Here is a 15,017-nt window from a genome sequence, read left to right as displayed (position 1 = left end):
TAATTCATGAATCGTTATTTTTAAATATTTATAAATCAACTCATTGTGCGGTTGTTTAAAACGTATACACTGAAACTCTATAATAGCCCTTGATTGCTACTCCAAGGAACCCGAATAATGCGTTTTCAGAAGCCTTGCACACCCACACACAATTCTGAATTAATGGCCAAGCAAACAATAAGTAATGTACTTGAAAGCTAGGCAAAAAATCCCAGTGAGAAGTCAAACTGGCATCTACTTAGCTCTCAGTGCTTGCTTCTCCTCACATATATTCCACTACAACTCCGTTTTCTCACCCAGGCAGTTCATTGCAGAGTGGCTATCACCTGTCCATTCATCCACAGAGAGTGATTTCGTGATTAACACAATCACAGATAAGGGCAGAAATGATAACATACACCAAGGCCAAATTAAGAGATGAAGAAATAAAAGAGTCTGGCCACTCCCGCTCCCAATGACCAGATTGCAATTAAAAAGGACTTTTGTCACTTCTTGGCAGGGCAATAGGGCCAATTATCTAAACCCTTTGCTAGAATCCATAGACATACCAGCAAGGCCCTTCAAGGAAACTCACATAATTACTTTTGACAAATGTTCTCCTTGAGCTTAAGAGTTACTCAAAAGCTTTTTAAAATGACTACAATTATGCTAAACAATCTTTAACAAAGTCAACCCAATAACCACCTTTGAGTCTCCACACCACACCTCACCCTCCAATCCCAAGGCATGCAAACTGCTTTCTTTTTGGCCAATTTATAACAGATAGCAAGTTGGTGAATAAATATTTAATTTATGCAGTCAAAGCTCTAAAAGGCTGAGCTTCGAATGCAATGCCTTTCGTTCCCATGAGACTCTCTGTACAAAATATCCTTTTAAACACACACACACACACACACACACACACACACACGTTTACAGCTATCCTTTTTTAAATGATGGGGAAAGGGTGAAAATAGGGAAAGAGAATCCCCATGCAAACACACACATAAACACACACATACATATACATACACATTCACCTAAACCAGGACGCCGACGCCCCTCTGCCAACCAGCATTTCTATAGAGACATTCTTAACATAATTAAAACCTAAGCTCTGAAACGTTAAAGAAAAAGAATACCAGGCCAGTAAAGCTGCCCAGCAAGCCAGCGGTGAAACACACGTAGCTGCAGACTTCTAATCTCCCAGGACAAATGTCACTGAACCAACTTCACCAAACACACACACACACACACAGACACACACACACACACAGGAATTGCACACGTGCAGAAAACATAAGGCATAGACACCATGGCAGAGCACAGTACCTACAAACAGCGCGAACCGGGTCCACACAAAACATGCTCGCACAGTGTCCTCACGGAATGCACACGACACGGCACACAGACACAGCGACCTAGCCCACATGCACACGCCTTCCAAGTCCGAGTCGGATACACACGGGGCATGCACGTGTGGAAGATCTGAACTCACAAACGCGGGACACACACACAGACACCCGGACTGTTCCCGGAGTTATTGATGAAATTCCAGGGGGTGGAGGGCCGGGGAGGGAGTGGTAATTGCCACACAAAGGTCTCGGGAGCGGCAGAGAGGGAAGTAAGTGCCCCGCGCCAAACGTTGAAAGATTCACCGGTTCGCGGGAGGCGCCGCGGGACTCCCAGCGCCAAGTCCCGTGAAGAAGTGTCCCGGGCGGTCCCGGGTGCGCAGGGCGCAGGGTCCCCGAGCTAATCCTGCGCCCCTCGGCGCGCGCACGCACACCGGGACCCCGGCGAGCCCACTCCCGCGGAATAACAAAGAGCCAGAGCCGGGGAGCGGGGGAGCGGGCGGCGGCTCCGGTCGAGGGCCGAGGCGGCGCGGGGCGCGGGGCGGGGCGGGACGTACCAGGCGGGCAGCCTCGGCCCAGGTGCGGTCCTTCTTCTTCCTCTTGTCTTTCATGTTTGCATCTCATTGATGGTGCTGAGGATGACGTGGGGGGGATTCCGCGGGTGCTCGGGGTGCGGGCGCCGAGACAATGACCCAGTGACCCGGTGACCCGCACTCGCGCGGCGGGGGGAGGCGCGGGCGGCGGCGGGAGGGACGGAGCGCGGCGGGTGGGGGTGGGGGCGCGCGGCGGCGGCGCGCGGGGCCGGGCGGGGGTGGCGGGACTAGGCGGGGGCGGGGCCGGGGGCGGGGGCGGCGCGGGCCGGGCTGGCTCGTGCGGGGCTCGCGCTGCGCGGCGGCCGCGGTGACAGCTCGGGGGATGCTCCGCTCGGCCCCGCGAACAACAATACACTCTGACGTCACGGGGAATGGCGCCGCGCTCACACGCGCTCACACCGTCCTCGCGCGCGCACCCCGCGCACACTCGCCGCGCGCCCCCTCCTCCGGCCACGCCCTGAAACCCCGACCGGACCCTTTTCCTCTCCGGTCCTTCCCGGGGCAGTTGGTCGGACAGGCTTGGGGCAGGCCGACCCACTCCAGTCTACCTTGTCCCATCAGGGCCAAAAACACGCAGCCGTGGTGGCTTTGGGAAGTTGGGGGGCTCTGCGCTCCGCAACTGGGCGCCGGGTCCTGAGAACGCGCGCGTGCGCGTCCAACACACACACACACACACACACACACACACACACACACACTCACACACCCAATCCCTCCTGCTCCCACCCCCAGCTCTGCGCTCCCCTAACCCTGCCTCTGCTTGGAGGGGTGGATTCCCAGAGCCTTGCGGAACGGAATCAGCCTCCTCTGGCACAGAACTAATATTGAAAGAGCAACTTGATACTGCACAGAGCCACCTACGCGGTCTGAAACAATGCGAGACCAAAAGAGGTTTCGAAGATTCATGTCTCTCTATGCCCGTAGTATATATGGCAATAATTACCTTCTAAATACTCTGTAGCCATTATTGCTAGCTTCTAAGGTGGTGCCTGTGTCAACAACAGTCGGACCTTTAGCATTTGACTATTTTCAAAATTACATTTGATTTTTGGGTTCTGAATATATGGAGAGTTGGGGGGGTATCCCTATTAGCGAACTACATAAAAAGTACTAAGACTTCAAAGTTTATGGTAACCTTTTAAAACTTCTTATGCCACTCATGAGCTGTTTCGCTTGATAAAGTTGTAATTAGAGAAAGAGACGACGATGCCTGAACCCCTCATTAATCGTGCGTGTATTTGTCTTGAGTAGGTAAAGACAAAAGGTCACGCCTACCGGATTATTTACCTAAAGTTATGTCCTGAAGGTAATGATATGTAAATAGAACGGTGTGGGTTTCTTCCTGGTCATCATCTCATCTTGTCCTCAGCAAAGCAATTAACACACTTTTCTCTCTACTGTATAACCTAAGGAAACCAAGAACACCGAACAGCTGTACGCTCTTCCTAAACTGGGCTGGAGGAACGCAAGATTTTGGTCCTAATTTTACTTTGTGCTATTCTGCACTATTATGATTACAAGTAATTCCTGTCTGAAGAGTGAACACTCAAGTCTAGAAAGAACACATTTCCTTGAAAATGAGACCAGCCAGAGCAATCTCCTGAGAGCCCTGTCAAGTGTCTGAGGTAATAAAATTGGTTGATGACCAACAATTAAGCCGAGACAGTTAATTCTTCTAAAATATTTGTTTTATTAATTTATTTGAATAATAAAAATGCTATCCATCAGCTTAAAGAAATATCCAAAGACTTATTCTCTCTCCTTTTGTTTAAAAATAGGATTTAAAGAACACACTGATACTATCCCCTGGGAAAAACTTTACACTTGCAATTTGCATAATTCTAACCAGGTGTGTCACAGTTTTATCTTCCATCTCAAATATATTAAATTTGAGACTTGTTCACATCTGCCTTTATTCCCAAAAATTATCATTATGAGTACAGTAATTGATACACCAAGGGTTTTTTTAATTGTAATGGTTTTTCTTCTATATAGAAATAAGTTTTGAGCAAGCAGATCATAGCATGGAATTTGTTATTTTTCTGTAACATAGTACTTCCTAAGAAGTTTGAGAGCCCATTATAAGACAACCTACTTTGTGTATTATGTTGATTTAATATTAAGAGACTATGTGTCACCCCACTTAAGCAGATTTAAGTTGATGTTCAAGAAGCTATCAGTCTTGCATGCCTCCGATGACAGCGAAGTTTGGGCAAGCACAGTTCAGAGCTGATTCTTGCATACCATTTCCCTTTGGGGTATTGTGTTTTAATGACACAGACTAGGTAAGTCTGCTTAAAGTCTCGTGAGTATCTATGCCAACCTAGAATACTTCAGATGTGGACCATAAGAAAAGCCACCACTTCAGAGAGGTCACTGATTTAGTCCTTTATTTTGTATTTCAGCCTATTTAGTCATCAGCTTTCCTGAGATGCATTTATTTTTCTCAATGTCTGAGTGCAGTCGGGAAGAGGAAAGATTTTATGTGAATCAAATATAAACCTTTTATTTGTAAATAATATAAATATCATTTTTAAAATATGTGTATGTGTGTGTGTCTGTTTGAAGATATGCAAAAGTGAGTGCATTGTACATGGAGGTCAGAAAAGGTCATAGCCTCTGTAGCTAGAGTGACAGGAAGTGGAGAGCCAAGCTGCCTGATGTGGTCCATGCTGGAACCAAACTCAGGTCCTCTGCAGAAGCAACATAATTATAATAACTGCTGATAATTAACCATGGAGCCATCTCTCCAGCTCCTCTCTGGATAGCTTTTAAAACAGTATATGATAAATTTCCCAAGAAATATGCAGGTAGAATTAATTGAAAAATAGGAAAATAATTCTCCACTGGAAAAATCATGGGAACCTTTAATAAAGGGGTTTCATTAGACAGAAGTGGGATTTGCAACATGTAAGGATATTTACGTTTGCAAGAAGGAATTTAACAAACCTACAACAACAACAACAGAAACTATTTCCAAGCAAGAGTAGGAAATGTCAGTCAGGACAGTTAACACCTAGGGGAATGTTTAAGCAGGCAGATGACAACTACCAAATATACTAATATGCCAAACTCTCATTAGCTCCTGTGTTTTCTCAAGGGCCTTCTTATGAGAAACAATAATTCAAAGCCAGGGCCTAGAAGGGCCTGCCTATAAAGTGGCCCCCATCTAATTTTCATTCCTATAGAACAACACCCAAGTCAAGCCAGATACAATTACTTGTTACTCTAGCTCTAGGAAATCCCATGTCCTGTCTGGCCTCCGTGAATACCCAAAGACATGGCATATATACACTCGCATAGACACACACATACATGTAAGTAAAAATATTGCAACACATTTAACAGTGATTGTCCAGTGAGTATCAAATAAGTTATAATAACTATTCATTTATCTACAGGAATGTAGAGATAACAGTACACTGAAAAAAAATGGCCAAAGGTCATAGGAGAGCACAACATCAAACAAAAGTAAACTTAAAAAGTTGGGGCCAGCCGGGCAGTGGTGGCGCACACCTTTAATCCCAGCACTTGGGAGTTGGGAGGCAGAGGCAGGTGGATTTTTGAGTTCGAGGCCAGCCTGGTCTACAGAGTGTATTCCAGGACAGCCAGAGCTATACAGAGAAACCCTGTCTCGAAAAACAAAACAAAACAAAAAAACAAAAAAAACAAAAAAAACAAAACAAAAAAAAAACCAAACAAACAAAAAACAAAAAAAGACAAAAATGTTGGGGCCAGAAGTGAAGCTATGTGTCTGGTCTCTTGGAAAATTCAAGGCTTCATCATGGACCTATGCAAAGACTTTGCCAAAAGTTTCTGGGTTTCTGGATGGAATGAGTAGAATTACTGTGTGGTATTTAAAGCATATGTATAGACAGTTACAGACTCCTTAGTTGGACATCACAGGAGACAGTCTAGAATGAATGGAAACACCATTATTCCACACACATAAGCACGCGCACCGTGCCCCCCACCCAACACACACCAAAAGAAACACACATAAAAACAGTAGATACATCAGAAAGAGTGGAAAGGGTGGGAGTCAATACAAGATGAGAGCATTAAGCCAGAGTAGCAAGTCACATAGCCAGGGCTGAGTCACCTTTACAATTCAAATAGCTTGTTCTTTGTCTCACAAATATATTATGGCCAAAGTAGGGACTTCTGAATTCTAAAATAAGAATATTTAATGACTCTGTTTTCCTAAGTACCATTTGCTATTCATAAAGCTCAAATGCCTCTGGAAAGCCCACACATGTCATCTTCCTGTTTCCTGTGTCTATTCCTCTGCCCATGGAAGCTCCAACCTGAAGTAAAGTATGCCCTTTTCGTAGGGCATAACAAATATTTCCTGAATTAAAGTACTGGAAATTTACTAAAATCATTCTTTTCATTCTGAATGCAATAAAAGTTCCAGTGAATCCAGATTTATTTCAATGCTTTTTTTCCTTAACAACAATTTTATCTCTTCCAGGTCTCACTTATGTGTAACATAAAAGGTGTAATATACAACCAAATACAATATTCATTAACTATCTATACTCAGATATTGAAGAGTGAATGTCCCTGAAGACTAATGAACTTTGACTTGTATCTAATATTTGAATACTAGGTCTCCTGTGTAGTATTTCAACAAATTCTATGTCTCTTGCTGTATCCATTTTAAGCCAGGTTAAAATTAAACTACAAATCGAAGCATCAGATGAACTTTGGGAACAAAGTGGCAATACTGCCTATCAGAAACTGATTTTGTCTAGACTCGAGATAATGCTTTTAGAAGGAAATGAGTGGATTAATTGAACTTATTTTTTACTTTATTTATTAATTAATAATTTGTTGAAATTATTTATTTTTCAGATCTGTTGCAGTTTAGCAGTTTAGGATTTCAGATACTTTGAGTCTTTTTCACTATAGGTGGCAATAAAGCAAAGAACAATAGAGGTTTTTCTTTTCTGCAAACTCTCCCTCAGTTGATTTCATCTTCATCATTAACCAGTGTCAGTTTCAGTTTTTAGCTAATTAGGGGTGTTTGAGACTTGTTTTTAATTCTCTAGTCAGGTTTTACTGTCAGCCTTCACTCCACTAATTATAAGGGCATTTTCATGATGGCTCTAGAGTCTTAGTGCCAAAGTGTTCTTTAAATGGGAGAGAATTGGGGAAACAGAAGCTAAAATATGTTCATAGCTTTCTTCTTTTGCAATTTCCTAAATTGCTCTTTCTTTCTCTCTCTGTCTCCCTTTTTCCTGTTTTTATCTTTCTGCTTCCTTAGGGCAATAACAAACCCAGCTTCTGAGTAGGGCCCTTCATTCAAGAATTTACCTTCCCCCTTTAAACCCTTAATTAGGCATAGAGAACACAGTGTGATTTATGGCCTGGTGTTTAACAGGCTCACACTTAATCCATTACACAAAAGGGTTACACATACTCCCTAACAGTGGCTCTCATTAGTTTATACAAAATGAAAGGAACAAAAAAAAAAAAAAAAAAAGGAAAAAAGAAAAAAGGAACCACTTAGAAAATGTAAATAGAGCTCTGGCTGATAGTATCTTTTTATGCATATGCCATGTGATTCGAGTTTCAACACTGCAGTCTAACAGCTTTTTGCTTATTTTCAGAGCTACAAATTACATTTCTCTAGGTAAACTCTAATTCAATCCCACTTTTACTAGCTAAGAAGGAAAATCACATGCTTCTAAATTCATCTTTGTGTGAAAAGAACATTCTGAGTTCAGAAAGAAGATGAGAATTCTGATTCACACTTAAATCTCAGAAGCTACACACAGGTCAATGGCATGTTGGTCATGGCCTGCTTCACTCTGTGTTGAACAAATGCACAGCTTTTGTGATTGAGACTTCACAAAAGAGAACTTCAGAGGAATCACCAAGTAATTCATTCCGATAATTTTCCCACTGTCTGCTGTTTTAAGTTGTACAGTAGCTTCCTCCTTATTGTATCCATAGCATTGACAGCTCAAAGGGCAATATAAAGCTATTTTGCTACTTTTACAAGGATGGATTGAAAGGATGGGAAATACAAGTCCTTTTGTAACAGAAGAATTCTTATTGCTTTCCCATTGAGTTTTATTGCAGGGGACACGGCACTGATCATCTTAGGCAACACACTTCCAGTAACCATGGGGTGTCCTGATTGATTACGGCAAAAGTATGGATAACTGGAAGATCTCTTAGGAGCCCATTGTGGCAGGGAAATGCCATCCAAACCTGCAACCAAGCATGCGATGAAAGAAAAGAAGTTAGACCCTGCAGGAACCGCCACTCCGGTGAGAACCACCAAGGGAAGAGGAAAAGCTGCATTTCAGGGGTGCAGAGGGAGAGAGATCCTCCCTGTGTCAGTCCCTCAGGATTTTCATTTATCAGCCCCACCAAGGGCTGGAGGTGATGGCACAGCAAAGCATATTTATTTTTTCCTGTGACACTAGAGAAATACAGAAAACGATATTGCTCATCTACTTCCTCTGGCTTTCCACAACTCTGTCACACTTAGGCAAGATGTCCCCAAGGAAAGGGATCAAAGCTAGTTATGACATTCAAATGTCAAAATAGTGAGGCATGCCTTTTAACAATACCTGGTAAGAATATTCTGGTAAGAATTTTTATCAATGCACATTTTTTAGCAGAAAATTCTTTTCTCGAGAGACTCCCATTTTTAAACCGAAAGGTGATCAATACTGTAGAACACCCAAATGTCAATCAAAACCTTTCTGTCTAGCCAGCATTCATTTGTTTTCACATCATAAGATTGACTCTCCCCCCACTTTGTCTTTGTGGCTGGTTCGCTATGTCTCTATGCAGCAAAGGACTAGTTCATGTTGGAAAACTTGTTTACTCTTTTAATTTCTGTTCTTTTAGAATCTATAATTGTTACAACATGCAAAAGGCTCAAGTTCAAAGTGCTGAGTTTGACAATTTTATATTCAGCTATAACTATCATTCAGAACTATCATATAAAATATTTCTACCACCTAGAGCTTCCTTCCTGCTGTTTGCAGTCACTACCTGGACTCCGCAGGAAGAAGCACTTTCAGACTGATTTTAACCTGCTGTTAGACTCTTGATATTCTCCTGCCAGTCACGTGTCTATATGTGCTTGTAGTGGCATCTACTGTGCTTAATCAAGTTATATAGGTGTATATGTATTATACACCTATAAGTGTTATATAGGGTTATATAGGTTATATGTATTTAACTTTCTATTATGATTAAGGATTGGGGCATTTGCCAAGAAATCCTTGTATACCCCAAGGTCAATAACATGGCTAACTGGAAGATCTCTTAGGAGCCAAGGTCAATTATCATTCTGGCCTAAGAGCCACACTTCTGTCTGTGGTAGAAACATAATTAATTTTTGGGACTAGGATGAGATATAACCTTTTACGAAATTTATTATTTCATTTATTCATTGAATTTCTTTAGCCCTGTTATCACACCAAAGAAAGGACCTGTTTGGATCTATTTCTGGCCTTTTACATTTTTATTCTATTTGCCTGTTTGATTTATATTACATGTACTAATGAAAAACCATCATAATTGTTGAAGCTTTGCAGGGAAGTTGAAATAAAATACATAAATTCTGAGGGTTTCTTGCTTTTGTATGCGTTTTATAGCTGATTGCTCTTCTATACACATTAAAGATTTAGCCAATTTTGGTAGAGATAGACGTGAATTTAGAGGTCAATTTAAAAAGAATAGCACATTAGCCAAGTAGAATGAATATATTAATGAAGTGAAAGATCATTTGAAGGACTCAAATGGAAAGTACTAAAACTGGTATATTTGTAAAGTTGAACTATTATTTTCCAGTTATATTTTAGAATTTTAAAAGTAGAACTCTTGAACAAGGCTATTAGATTTATATTCAAGTCTTGAGTATTGCTATAATCTAAAATGTTACTTTAATTTGTGTTTTGATTTATGTACTAATATTGTATAAGATTAATACTTTTTAAAAGAGTATCTTTCATGTTGTAACTTTGCCAAATTAATTTATTGGTGTTATTTATTATTTGCAATAACTTACTTGAAAGCATTGTATTGTATTATTTTTCTGAATTAATACATTTTATTTATTTTTCTTGCTTTATTACACTAGCTAACATTTTGAAAAAAAAAGCATGAATTCATATGAAGGAAAACCACATCCAAATATCTATCCTCTGGAGTGAAGAAGTAAGTGTTTTATTTAAGCATTGTGTTAGCTGTGTGGTGGTGAAGATGCTGTCTGTAGACTGAAGAAACGTTTCTCTTTTCTAAGAAAACTAACAGTTCTTACTGCTCTTCTCAGCATGAAGGTGTTAAATTATATTAAAAGCATTTCTTCAAATGATACGGTTTTTTCCTAATCTTCTGTAAACATAATATGCAGGCTACAGTTGAACCATGTTTGCAATAATGCAATTTATCATATTTAATATAAAGATACTTTGAGAAGTTGCTGTCTTTGTTATTTTGTTGATGGTTTAATCCTCATGCTCAGAAGCAAAACTAAACTTTAATTTTCTTTTAATGCATGTAAAATATGTGAATGTAATAGCAATGAATTCATTGTGTAAGTTGTAATATTTATTCCTATTTTTGTTGAAATGATGTTTTACTAGAATGTTATTTTTTCCTTAAATAATGAGTAGAATTTGCTGTAAACTTCATAGAAGTAAAATTACAATTGTGTGCATAAAGGCTTTTGGCAACAAATTAATTTTCTTATATAAAAGGCTGTCAATGTTCTCTCTCCTCTGATCTGTTTTTCACTAAAGCTTTGTACATTTTATTGGTAGTAGTTTGTGATTTAAACAAATTCAATATGGCAAATTAAGATACTGTAATTATTATATATGTGAATGTATGATGTATTCAACTATAAATTTTATCTAGAGTTAGAATTCTTTGACCAATCTCTAAACTAGTTCCCTCAACCTATTCGAAGTCAAAACTAGCTCCTATCACCAGGGTACAGGACCACATATGACTGGTCTTCCTCACATGAATTCATTCACTTAAGACAATATATTGATATAGCTTTCATTTATTAATGTTATTGTAGGCATTGGTAGTTTGTTTCTTTTTATTTATAAGTAGTATTCTATCTATAATTATATGTCTATACAACACCAGACAATGTATCTACTTTCAGATGATTATAAATAGTACTGAGAACATTTGTGCACAAATATTTATGTGGACATATGTTTTCATTTTCCTTGGTAAATACCCACAAGTGAAATTCCTGTTTTATGTTGTGTATGTTTAAGTTTTCAAATTGGTGAACCTCATTTAAACATGTTTCCAAACTGATACCTTATGCTTCAGTAAAATTTATTTTTAAAACATTTACCTAACTTTTTATTATAATTTGTTGTTTTATTATTGAGTTTTAAGAATTCTTCATATACTTTGAACAGAATTCTTCATATTCTTTGAACATAGGCTCTTCATCAAATATCTGATTTAAAGATATTTTCTCTTTTGTGATTTATCTTTAATTTCCTGACAGTAGTTTTGAAATGGAAAGATCATTTTTTATGTTGATAAAATCTGACTGCCTTCTTGCTCTTTTGTAAATTGTTTACAGTATCATATCTAAGAAAACAGTCTAATACAAGGCCACATATTTCACCTATGTTTCTTTCTGGAATCTTAGTGTATGTGTTTTGAGTTATTGTATGGAGTTTGTATATGATGTGAGGTTAAGAGTCCCAGCTTGCTATTCTGTACATATGAAGAGTCAGTCACTGCAAAATACGTTGTTCAAAAGATTTCCCCTTACAGAAATCTCTTGGTACATTTGTCAAAAAACGAACAAAAACTCAATTTTTTTTGTAAGTCATTGGCTCAGTTTCATTGACCATGTGTTTATTCTGATGTCAATCACATGCTTTCTTGATTAATGTATTTTTTCTTGGATATTTTCTTTATTTACATTCAAAACGTTTTCCCCTTTCCAGATCTCCCTTTCAAAAACACCCTATCCCATCCCTCCTCCCCCTGCTCCTATGAAGGTGCTCCCCCACTGACTCCCATCTTCCTGTCTTCCTGCTCTGTCATTCTGGGCATCCATCAACCTCGGGCCCAAGGCCCTCTCCTCCCACTAATGTCCAACAAGGCCATCCTCTGCCATATATGCAGCCAATGCCATGGGTCCCTCCATGTGTGTTCTTTGGTTGGTGGTCCAGTCCTTGGGAGCTCTGGGCAGGTCTGACCTGTTGATACTTTTGCTCCCTCCATGGGACTGCAAACCCCCTCAACTCCTGTCCCTCTCCAACTCCTCCATCCAGGGACTCCCGAGCTCAGTCCAATGATTGGCTGCTAGCATATACTTCTGTATTTGTCAGGTTCTGGCAGAGCCTCTCAGGAGAGAGCCATATTAGGCTTCCATCACCAAACACTTCCCAGCATCTACAATAATATCAGGGTTTGGTGGCTGAATATGGGATGGATTCCCAGGTGGGGTAGTCTAAAGATGGCCTTTCCTTCAGTCTCTACTCCATACTTTGTCTCCATATTTCCTCCTGTAAGTAATTTGTTCACCCTTCTAAGAAACACTGAAACATCCATATTTTAGGCCCATACCTAAACATAGTAAAAGCAATTTATAGCAAACCTATAGCCAACATCAAACTAAATGGAGAGAAATTTGAAGCAATCCCACTAAATTCAGGGACTAAACAAAGCTGCCTTCTCTCTGTCTATCTATTCAATATAGTACTTAAAATACTAGCCAATTAGACAACAAAAGGGGCTCAAAGAGATACAAATTGGAAAGGAAGAAGTCAAAAGATCACTATTTGCAGATGATATGATAGTATACTTAAGTGACCCCAAGAACTCCACCAAAGAACTCCTACAACTGATAAACAACTTCAGCAAAGTGGCCAAATATAAAATTAACTCAAACAAATCAGTAACCTTCCTATATTCAAAGGATGAACAGGCTGAGAAAGAAATTAATGAAACAACATCCTTCACAATAGTCACAAACAATATAAAATATCTTGATTAACGTATTATATTTTATCCCGAGCTTTTGTCCCCACCGGCAAGAACACGCTCAGGACAACCGGAATCTTCTGCGGCAAAAGCTTTATTGCTTACTTCTTCAGGAGCAAGAGGAGAAGAGGAGTGAATGGCAAAACCCCGTCCCTTTTATGGAGGATTGTCCTCCGCCTCGGACGTGTTGCTCCCTGATTGGCTGCAGCCCATCGACCAAGTTGACTTCACGGGGAAGGCAGAGCACATGGAGGGGAAAACTAACCGGCACATGCGCAGATTATTTGTTTACTACTTAGAACACAGGATGTCAGCGCCATCTTGTAATGGCGAATGTGAGGGCGGCTCCTCACATCTCCCCCTTTTCTTTTATTTAAGAGCAATAGGCCACCCATTCTAATGAGAGTGGAGATAGAGGTCAAATCCCCAGTGTGCAGGTAAAGGAGCCGTACACAAAACCTCCTCCCAGGCTCATCACACGGAGGGGTCCTGGTCTGGTCCCGTGTCGTTTTTCCTGAGGGAAGGACACTTGGACAGTGAGGGCGGCTCCTCACAATATTTAAAATTTTGAAGCCAAGTAGGATCTCTGACTGTGTTCCACCTTTTGATGTTGTTACAGCTCTTATATATGATCTTTGACTCAATGTTATAATCAATTGTCAGTTTCTATCATAGAGAGGGGGAGATGGCAGCTTTTGGTAATCATTGTCTGGCAACTCCCTCCCTGCCTTCTCCTTTACATTGCTTGTAATGGAAAACTGCAGGTTTTTTGTCTTTCCTTTGTTCAAAAATGGAGCCATGTTATCTCTGGATGCCTTTGTAATTTTTCTTATTTACCACAATCTACTTGCTCATGTTATTTTTTTATCGTGATATATTAATGTTTGCTTTCTTCCAGCTGTGGCTAAGCATTTAATAACTGAACCACAGCAACAATCACTTATTTTCAACAATTTTGGACTGAGTTTCATCAGTAACCACTACTTACTACAAAATTTCCCTCCTTAATTGACAGACAACAGCAGTAATCATGCAGACACAAATGTTTAGAAGACAGGCACATGCTTTCTACAAAATTATATTAGTAAGAGGCCCCTACATTCTGGGTAACACCCAGGATCAATTTTACATCCCCCCTGCAGTGCCCCCACCACCACCACCATGGCTTACAATCCCAAATATGAATTCCTTTCTATGAGGCCTTAAAAGTAAGTAGAAATCCTTTGGTTGCAACTTTAACAGTCATGCCACTGTTGTAGCAGCAGGCACACCTTGCCTCATATGTTAGTGGCATAGCACACGGTAACCATAACCATACAGTACTGTTGTTGCCAATTCTCTGCAACCAGCCTATCTTCTAGCACATAAAAGGAAGCTAGTGATTCAGTTCTCATACTGTTCCAGCTCACTCCCAGCTTTGTTTTTCAACCATAGCATGTCCTATCTATCAACCAGGCTTGCCATCTAGTCGGGCATTCAAGAAATTTCATTGACAGTAACCCTTATTTGTGTGACAACAATCTCTCTGGCCCATAACTTACTGGGAGATGGCCTACCTGTATTAATGATCTTCACCTGAAAACCTTTAGGCCCCTGTAGATAACTTTTCCTACCCATGCAATGGGTCACTCACTTCATTCAAAGTCTTCCAACTATTGCCCTTACTGTTCTTTTCGGTGCTTTGCAGAATCCACAAGACCCAAAAATTAATATTAATGAAGTCTTTGTATAGAGAGTGGTCTAGATATATGGAAGTCTACTGTCATTGACTCCATGAACATGCTAATTGGTTTTAGAATTCAGTGTCCAGAGGCTCATTATAGCACAATATTTGGCTTGTCAATATTTTTTTAAAGTTAGCAAGTGCTAAACAGCTTAAAGAGTTCCTATTGCTTAAATCTTTTTTTCAAAACAATAATATGGAGAGTGGATATTATTCTTATAGATATCAATAAACCAATCATTTTCCACAAGCCATCTGCCCTCTCCATCTTAGGATGATTCCACAGGGCTTCTGTGTATTGGTTTTTCTGCCTCTGTTATATTTGTGCAGCTATCTTGCAGTTCTCAGCACAAGTTGAGGCCCACAAGG

At 40.2% G+C, this 15,017-nt stretch overlaps 1 long non-coding RNA gene across 1 annotated transcript; it reads left to right on the top strand.

Annotated features, from left to right (window-relative positions):
• The first annotated feature begins 3,341 nt into the window (after positions 1-3,341).
• On the top strand, positions 3,342-8,205 carry LOC147000229 (uncharacterized). The gene is made up of 3 exons (XR_015046020.1): positions 3,342-3,549; positions 5,326-5,395; positions 8,004-8,205. It is a non-coding gene; the product is annotated as an uncharacterized LOC147000229 (long non-coding RNA).
• Positions 8,206-15,017: the final 6,812 nt, after the last annotated feature.

Source organism: Mus caroli, unplaced genomic scaffold (assembly GCF_978045245.1).
Source record: "Mus caroli unplaced genomic scaffold, Mus_caroli_1 scaffold_19, whole genome shotgun sequence".
Taxonomy (NCBI): domain Eukaryota; kingdom Metazoa; phylum Chordata; class Mammalia; order Rodentia; family Muridae; genus Mus; species Mus caroli.
Note: the sequence above shows the minus strand (reverse complement) of the source record. Positions and strands in the feature narration are given on the sequence as shown.